Source organism: Rattus rattus, chromosome 4 (genome assembly GCF_011064425.1).
Source record: "Rattus rattus isolate New Zealand chromosome 4, Rrattus_CSIRO_v1, whole genome shotgun sequence".
Lineage (NCBI taxonomy): Eukaryota > Metazoa > Chordata > Mammalia > Rodentia > Muridae > Rattus > Rattus rattus.
In genome coordinates, this window is record NC_046157.1 from 48,484,410 (window position 1) to 48,493,194 (window position 8,785).

The following is an 8,785-nucleotide window of genomic DNA, read 5'->3' on the forward strand; positions in this document are numbered from 1 at the left end:
GATGCATTTGTATTCTCTGCAGTTAATAAGTAAGCTGCCTCTCATTTTCCAACATTAGTACCTTTGGTTTCCTTCTCGTGTGATGTTCTGGTTGTGAGCCTTGCCTTTAATGGTGGAACTTTCTCTCTAACCCATTTTTTCATGTCTGATTTCCTTGGCCAGTGCCAACAGTATTAGTTCCTAATAGACGGTTTCCTTATCCTTATCCTTTTAGCAGCTTGATATTTCAGCGTTAGCATGATACTTGTTCACTTTCCATGCTGAGGAGGAGTTCACTGAGAACATTCTCCACTGGGTTTAGCAGCAGTGAAAAGAATATGACAGTAATGGGCATGCATACAGAATAAGGGGCACAGAAAACTTCTCTGAGAAGAAACTTATTGGGATCATGTTTATTGAGCACTCGGAATCCCTGTGAGTTTTTCAGACCTCTAGAGGTACATTAGACAAAGGTGTCATCATGTCAGCCACAGCGAGACGTACACTCACATACAAGCTGAATGAGTAAGGTCTGAGCACTCAGCATGACAGGCGGTGCTCAGGAGGAAAGCGGTAAGGTGGGACTCTGGTCAGGAGTGGGTAAGGAGAGGAGAGGTGTGCTCATACGACGTTTCCCAGTGACAGATGTGGGAGCTGAGCCACAGCAGGCTGGGCCAGGGATGCAGAGCATAACCTTTTCCCTGGGTAGAATCCAGAGCAGTGCTCCTGCTGAGCTCACCTGCTAGGGCATCTGACACAGGAGTCTGCAGAAAAGGCATGGAGTCCTACAGGCAGGACAGAGATCCACTCAACTCGCTGCAGGATAATCTGGGGAAGAAACAGAGTCATTACCATTTAAACCATATATATGAATTAGTTATACTTCCGTGTGCAATATTTAAATTAGGAATTCCCTCACAGGGTCCTGGGTGGATCACAAGCACTGGGGAACAGAGGAGGGGTTATGATTGTAATATCAACAGTCAGAAATATTTTATGCTGTGAGACCAACTGAGGACCATGTGTAATAGTCAATATCACTGCTTAGATCTAATTAAGATCAGGAGCCTACCCATCAGGCCCTTCCTTTTAACACTTTGTAATTTATAGTAACACATAATGCAACCACTTTATTTCTTGTGGAACACCAGAAAAAGAAAGGAAGGAAGGAAGGAAGGAAGGAAGAAAGAAAGAAAGAAAGAAAGAAAGAAAGAAAGAAAGAAAGAAAGAAAGAAAGAAAGAAGGAAAAAAGGAAAGAAAGAACAGGCAGCTAAAACACAGGCGCTTGTACAACTCCTTCAAATCTTACTTAGGCACAGCTGTCTGACGGTCACAGCCAAGCTCTGCCACTCAATGCAGTGTTTCTAACAAGCAGCTTAAGAAAAGAGAGGTTTGTTCTGGCTCGCAGTTTGAGGGTTCAGCCCTTACTGTGGAAGCTGTGGTAGCAGGGAGGGACATGAGGCTTCTTCTGTCATGCCACATACAACCAGGAAGCAGAGAGAACTGAACCGTGGTCTCTGTTAGCTCTCTCCTTATCCACCCCAAACCCTAACTTAGCTCTCTCCTCCTTATCCACCCCAAACCCTAACTTAGCTCTCTCCTTATCCACCCCAAACCCTAACTTAGCTCTCTCCTTATCCACCCCAAACCCTAACTTAGCTCTCTCCTCCTTATCCACCCCAAACCCTAACTTAGTTCTCTCCTCCTTATCCACCCCAAACCCTAACTTAGTTCTCTCCTCCTTATCCACCCCAAACCCTAACTTAGCTCTCTCCTCCTTATCCACCTCCACCCCTAACTTACCTCTCTCCTCCTTATCCACCCCGACCCCTAACTTAGCACTCTCCTCCTTATCCACCCCGAACCCTAACTTAGCTCTCTCCTCCTTATCCACCCCAAACCCTAACTTAGCTCTCTCCTCCTTATCTACCCCAAACCCTAACTTAGCTCTCTCCTCCTTATCTCCCCCAAACCCTAACTTAGTTCTCTCCTCCTTATCCACCCCCAAACCCTAACTTAGTTCTCTCCTTCTTATCCACCCCAAACCCTACCTTAGCTCTCTCCTCCTTATCCACCCCAAACCCTAACTTAGCTCTCTCCTCCTTATCCACCCCAAACCCTAACTTAGCTCTCTCCTCCTTATCCACCCCAAACCCTAACTTAGCTCTCTCCTCCTTATCCACCCCAAACCCTAACTTAGCTCTCTCCTCCTTATCCACCCCAAACCCTAACTTAGCTCTCTCCTCCTTATCCACCCCAAACCCTAACTTAGCTCTCTCCTCCTTATCCACCCCAAACCCTAACTTAGCTCTCTCCTTCTTATCCACCCCCCTAACTTAGCTCTCTCCTCCTTATCCCCCAAACCCTAACTTAGCTCTCTCCTCCTTATGACCCCAAACCCTAACTTAGCTCTCTCCCATCCACCCCAAACCCCTAACTTAGCTCTCTCCCTAACTTAGCTCTCTCCTCCTTATCCACCCCAAACCCTAACTTAGCTCTCTCCTCCTTATCCACCCCAAACCCTAACTTAGCTCTCTCCTCCTTATCCACCCCAAACCCTAACTTAGCTCTCTCCTTCTTATCCACCCCAAACTCTATCCTGTAAGATGGTGCTGCTGACAGCGAGGCTGGGTCTTCCCACCTCAGTGAACCTAATCTAGAGGCTCCCTTCCCAGTCACACCCAGCACCTTGTCACCTGTAATCACAGCACTCAGGAGGCACAGGCAGAGGCAGACAGATCTATGAGTTTATGAGCCTGGCCCACTGAAGGAGTTCTAGAACAGCCAGGGCTACAGAGAAACCCTGTCTCAAAACAAAACAAACAAACAAAACCAGTCGAGTTGTCATTAAGAATAATTGCAGTTGGAGACTGGACGTTAGGAACACTGGCTCCTCTAGAAGAGGACCCAGGTTCAATTCCCAGCACTTACAGGGTAGTTCACAACCATCTGTAACTCCAGTTCCAGAGGATCCCACATCCTCCAAAGGCATCATGCTCACACACAATGCAGGCAAAACATTCATACACATGACAGATTTTTAAGATTAGAGTAACTGCAACTGCCAATAGCTGACTACTCTTTGGAAGAAAAAGGGGGCCTTGGTATGTGATGTATACGGTAATTTATACACAAGCACAGTATTTTAGTTATTTCTCTGTTGCTATGAAAAGACACCATGACCAAGGCAACTTATAAAAGGAAGCATTTAATTTTGGGTCTTAACAGTTCCAGAGAGTTAGAACCCATGACCACCATGGTGGGGAACATGGCAGCAGGCAGACAGGCATGGCATTAAAGCAGTAGCTGAGACCTTACATCTGATCCACAAGTATAAGGCAGAGAAAGCTAATCTCAAAGCCCACCCTCAGTGACACCCCTCCAGTAAGGCCACACCTCCTAATCCTTCCTAAACAGTTTCACCAACCAAGTATTTGAATATATGAACCTGAGTATAAACATTCTCATTCAAACCACTGCAGATAGAGAATAAATACTGTTCTTATACAAGTGTCTCTGAGAGATTAACATTTGTCTTTTATAATATTTTAGGGTTTTTTGAAATATAGTCTTTGTGTAAAAAGAGACTAGAACATGTCAAAAAGTCTTACCTTGGAAACTTCATGAGTCCCACAGTGAAGAGTGATCCGCATGCAACATACAGTTCATCTCCAGACACCTTAGGAAATGAATTTGAGAAAAAGCAACAGGTATGCAATAACTCATCTTTAAATACATCAATATATGCTTTTTTTAAAAATCTGCCTTATTTCAAAATCAAGATTGAAAACAGGGTGTAGAATCTTGATAGATAATTCAAGCGTACACCTTGATCTAGACAATTCTTATGCCTTCCACTATAATAATAACCAAAAGAAAGGTCTGCTGTTGTTATGGGCAGCCATCCCTTTGGTCTGGTGCAATGCATGAATGACATCAACCAGACCAGATTCTCCACTGTAACAGCTGGTTGCATTCCAGACCGTGTTCCTGAGTCACGACAGCAGAGAAACAGCTGTACACCTTGCACTACAGACAAAGCTGCTGCGCTTCAAGTGAATAAAAGACACCATGGTACTGTAAGCACCAGTGCTTCCAAGTGTAAACACTGCCAAAATGAACCTGAACTAGACACCACCTCAGACATGACCGACCAGAGGCTGGTGCAGGCCAGCACCGACTGACTCTATCTGAACGTCAACGATAATTTGCTTTTATAACCTGGCACCTAACAAGCACTAAAGGAAATCTCGGATGTGCGAAGTAATGAAGAACACTGAGCCAGGCCATTACATGCCACACAATGAGACATTCACATGCGGAAACAGCCTAAGTATTTGTTGAGAACTGTGAAATGCTGCCTACTCATGTTAATCCACAGATACTCTAGAACAGCTTAATCAGAACACATTCCTCCTAATATTAGCCATCAATCAATTTGTAACAGATCAAGGAAGAAATTTGAACTGCAAAACTGGAAACTGCAGAGAGCACTCGATGCTGTGCAGGGAGGGGGCCTTGGCAATACCACCACTGCCTGCGCTTGACATGCCAGTGTCCAAGCCTGCTCTTCCTGAGCCACATTGCCCATGGGAGCTCGCAACCCTGTCTTACAGCCCAAGTGAACCCAAACAGCCACATTCAGCAACAGAGGGAGAAAGTCTAGTGTAGCTCTGGGTCCTAAGCACTTCAGAATACCAATGTTCCATCACTTTGGTGGGTATAATTTATGCTAAGTACAGGAAGTACTCTCCAACCAACAACAGGATTATGGTCACATAAACTTATCATCAAAATTATGTTTTGCCACTGGGTACAGTGGTACATGCCTTTAATCCCAGTACTCAGGAGGCAGAGGTAGGAAGTTCTTGAACTCTGTGAGTTCAAGGGCAGCCTGGTCTACAAACTGAGTTCAGGACAGCCAGGGCACTGTTACACAGAGAAACCCTGTCTCCATAAATGGAAGAGAACATTACACTGTTAGCAAGTCATGGGTTAATTTGAAACACCCCTGATCTCCCTGGGCAGACCTCATCATCCTGTTCTAACTCAGGCCCAGTTCAGACTGAGCTCAAAAAATAGAACTAAGTCTGTGGGGAGAGAGAAACGGTGCTGCTCTCCTTGTAGCGTCTTGTAGTGTCCAATGGGACGCCCACTGCCACAGCCTAAGTAAGAAGGGCTTTTCCAGGTGGAGTCTACAGACCTGCAGTGTGACCCATGCATGACCCTCATTCCTGACACCATCTCTGTCTGCTGAGGAGGGACTGAACCTTAGCCTCATGCCACCCAGGTAAGTGTGGTAGCACTTAGCTGTGCCATCCACTCCCTCGCTCTCCCCACTCTCCCTGCTCTCCCTCCACCGAGGTTCCACTTTTCACTAGCAGTCTCCTTAGTTCCACATCCACAATCCAACAAAGAACATCTGATTGATATATATATAAAAAGATATCTGATATAAAATCGAATGTGAGAGACTTAGCTTTCCTCCTAAACCACAAAACCAGACAAGGACATCCAGTTGCCATGCTCAGAGGTTCTGCCCAATGCAACCAAGCAAGAAAAGGCATAACAATACATATAATAAGATAATTGGACTTTATGTACCGACTGCACAGTCATCCGTGGAGATCATATGAGAGGCTGGGATGGCAGGACTGGAACGAGGGCTCAGTGGTTCAGAGCAGGATGCTCTTACAGAGACCCTGGTTCAGTTCCCAGCACCCACATGTCAGCTCACAACCATGTATAACTCCACTCCTTTGAGATGTGATGCCCTATGCCAACCTGAGTGGGCACTGTACTCGGGTGGCGCCCATGCATACATGCAGAGGAAACACCCCACCCCACACAAATAAATAAATGCAGTTTTGTTTGTTTAAGAACCACAAGACACTAAAACAGTGAGTGAACTTAGAAAGGCTTCACAGGCCATGTCAGTGTGTGCTCACTGGCAGCCTGGCCACTGGCAGGGAGCCAGCAGAAAGTGAGGTTAAAGGGTGAGATCATTCATGGCAGCCGTGCTTGTTCCTATAACAAGTGTGAAACGGAGTAAACCCAACACAACTCAAAGACTTCTTCAGACTGGCAAAAGAAACCCAGGACAACCTAAAAAGAGATGCACAGTCCCATGGATTGGATTCTCAGTGGTGGAAGGTTCCGGAATTTACCCACAGATTGTGTACAATCTACCAGACCATTTTCTAAGCATCAGCAAACCAATTTAGGAGTTCATATGGAAACTCCAAGGACAATACAGGTAGAATAGCCTTGGAAGTGGAGATGAGAGTTGGAGGATTAACATGGCCTTACTTCAAGATAAGCTTCAGTGTGCATATGTGTTGGTCAGTAGAGCAGTGTGAATACCTGAATTTTGACAAAAGTGAGGGTTCTATGGAAAATATACTTTCAAAAAATGGTGCCAGGCATGGCAGCACATGGTTTTAACTCCAGCTCTCAAGGGACAGAGGCAGGTGGATCCCTGTAAGTCCAGGGCCAGCCTAATAGACACAGAGTTCCAAGACAACTTTGGCTACATAGAGAAACTGTCTCAAAAAACAAAAACCAATGCTGGAACCACTGGCTGCTTATCCATGAAGAGGGAACGTTTTCTTAGTGCTGACTCGCCCATCATCCCAGCTTCATGAAAGACTGAAGGACAGTGAGTGGTCAAGCAGGCCGCCCACACATGTGCACTTACATTCCACACATACTGCACATGCTACATGTGCATACACCACACATAATACTGCTCTCATATACACTACACACACCACACATAAAGGCACCACATACGCATATACTACCTCATTTTTTGAGATGAGGCCTAGAATTAGCTATGTGGACCAGGCTCGCCTCAGCTCAGAGATCTGCCTGCCTCTACCTCCCAAGTTTTGAGGTTAAAGGCCTGCTACCACATTCAACCAAATACATACAACTTTTTAACTGGATTACAAACATTTGGGAATGCCTCTTTTTTTTTTTTTTTTTTCTTTTTTTTTCGGAGCTGGGGACCAAACCGAGGGCCTTGCGCTTCCTAGGCAAGCGCTCTACCACTGAGCTATATCCCCAACCCCTGGGAATGCCTCTTTTCATAAAAACATGTAGTTTCAGTAAACCAAAGAAGTTGGCCTATTGAGGTTCTTCTTCAAAATTATGTGTGTTTTAGGCCAAGCATTGTGTTAGACTGAAAAGAACTCTAATGCAAATAGAGCTGGGTCCAAAACTCAGCTGTCCATTCTGAGCCATCAGTTCCTAAACTACAGAGCAGCGTGGATAATTACCATCTCACAGAACTGCCTCCTGACTGGGTAAACTAATGCATGCAGAGCCCCCACTTCTGCTAGACACAGAGTGGACAGGGCAGGGACAGTAGCCATCAGTGGAGGCTGTCAAGTGTTGGTTATGACAGCAACTCGCTAGGCCTGAGTTACACAGGGACAAGACAGAGTTTCTGTCTTCAAGACTTTTTCAGTGCAGAGGGAATTTTCTAGCAACCTCTCCTGATAATATCAGCAGTGCTCTTGACAGTCTCTGTTTGTCCTAGAATCCCTCTTACAGGATAGAAGCTAGTCTCTGTTGATGCACAGCCTGCTGTAAGTGTTTTTACAGACACCATCAAACACACAGGCACACACATGCACACACACGCACATGTGGACACATACATAATGGAACTGTGGATTTCTGGTGTTTGTCTCATTGTTTAGACAGCCGGGTGCAGCTTCCAGTCTGTCTACCTCGGTGCAATCTATCATGCATCGCTCCAGCACTTCCTGCAGTTACCAGACTTGCTAGGCAGTCTATGAGAGAAGCATGAAAAGTACTTTTCAACCAGGCATACCAGTCATACTGGTGCTCCCCGGAATCTTAGCACTAGGAGATAGACACAAGGTGATCAGAGTTAAGGGTCATCATCAGCTACATATCTGAAGGCTAGCCTGTGCAACACAGGACCTTGTCTTTAAAAAAAATAAAAGCACTCACTGTTGAAATATGAATTCAGTTCCCAGAACCCACTGTGGACGGACAGAACTCAGAACTGACTCCTAAATATAGCCTTCTGAGTCCCACCCCCAAACACACACAAAAATTGTGCACACAAAAAGATTTTTAAAGTAAAAAATTTTAGAAGTTAAACTCTGTTGAGTTCATTCTTTGTGTAACCAAACTAGTTGGAAAGACTTGTTTTCCTCCATAGAGCTGAGGGGCTCATGAATGCTAAGCACGTGTTCAAGACCACCGAGCTGCATTCAAGCTCAGGGCCTCTTTAAAGAGTGTTCTAAATTGGGGGAACCTTTTTCTTAGGGGAGCCAGAGCAACAGACAGACAGACAAGACAGACACTCTGTAGCCCAAGCTAGTCTAGATTTCACTATGAAAAAGCTCATAGCAACCCTCCTGCCTCGACTTCCTGGGAGAGGGAGGCAATTGCAAGCACAAGACACCATGCTCAGTCAGAGAAGAACTTCTGTTGAAGGGATCATCAGGGACAACTGGCCAAACGTGTGTCCTCTGGATGAGCAGCCACTGTTGAGGCAATTTGGTTTTATCAAGATGGGCAAGAAGTTAGGGGCTAAGCTGTACAGCTACTGGTGGCAAGGCCAAGCAAGGCAGGAATGAGGTTGCAGGGCTGCCAGAGTAGTTTTAGCCCTTTGGCGTGTCCTGCACCAACATCTGGGATTCTTTTTTTATCATGTGCATGGGTGTTTTGCCCATGTTGGCCTCTGTACCACATGTAGCCTCGGTGTTCATGGAGGTAAGAGAAGCGTGTGTCGGATCCCCAGAACTGGAGTTACTGAGTTGGGAGC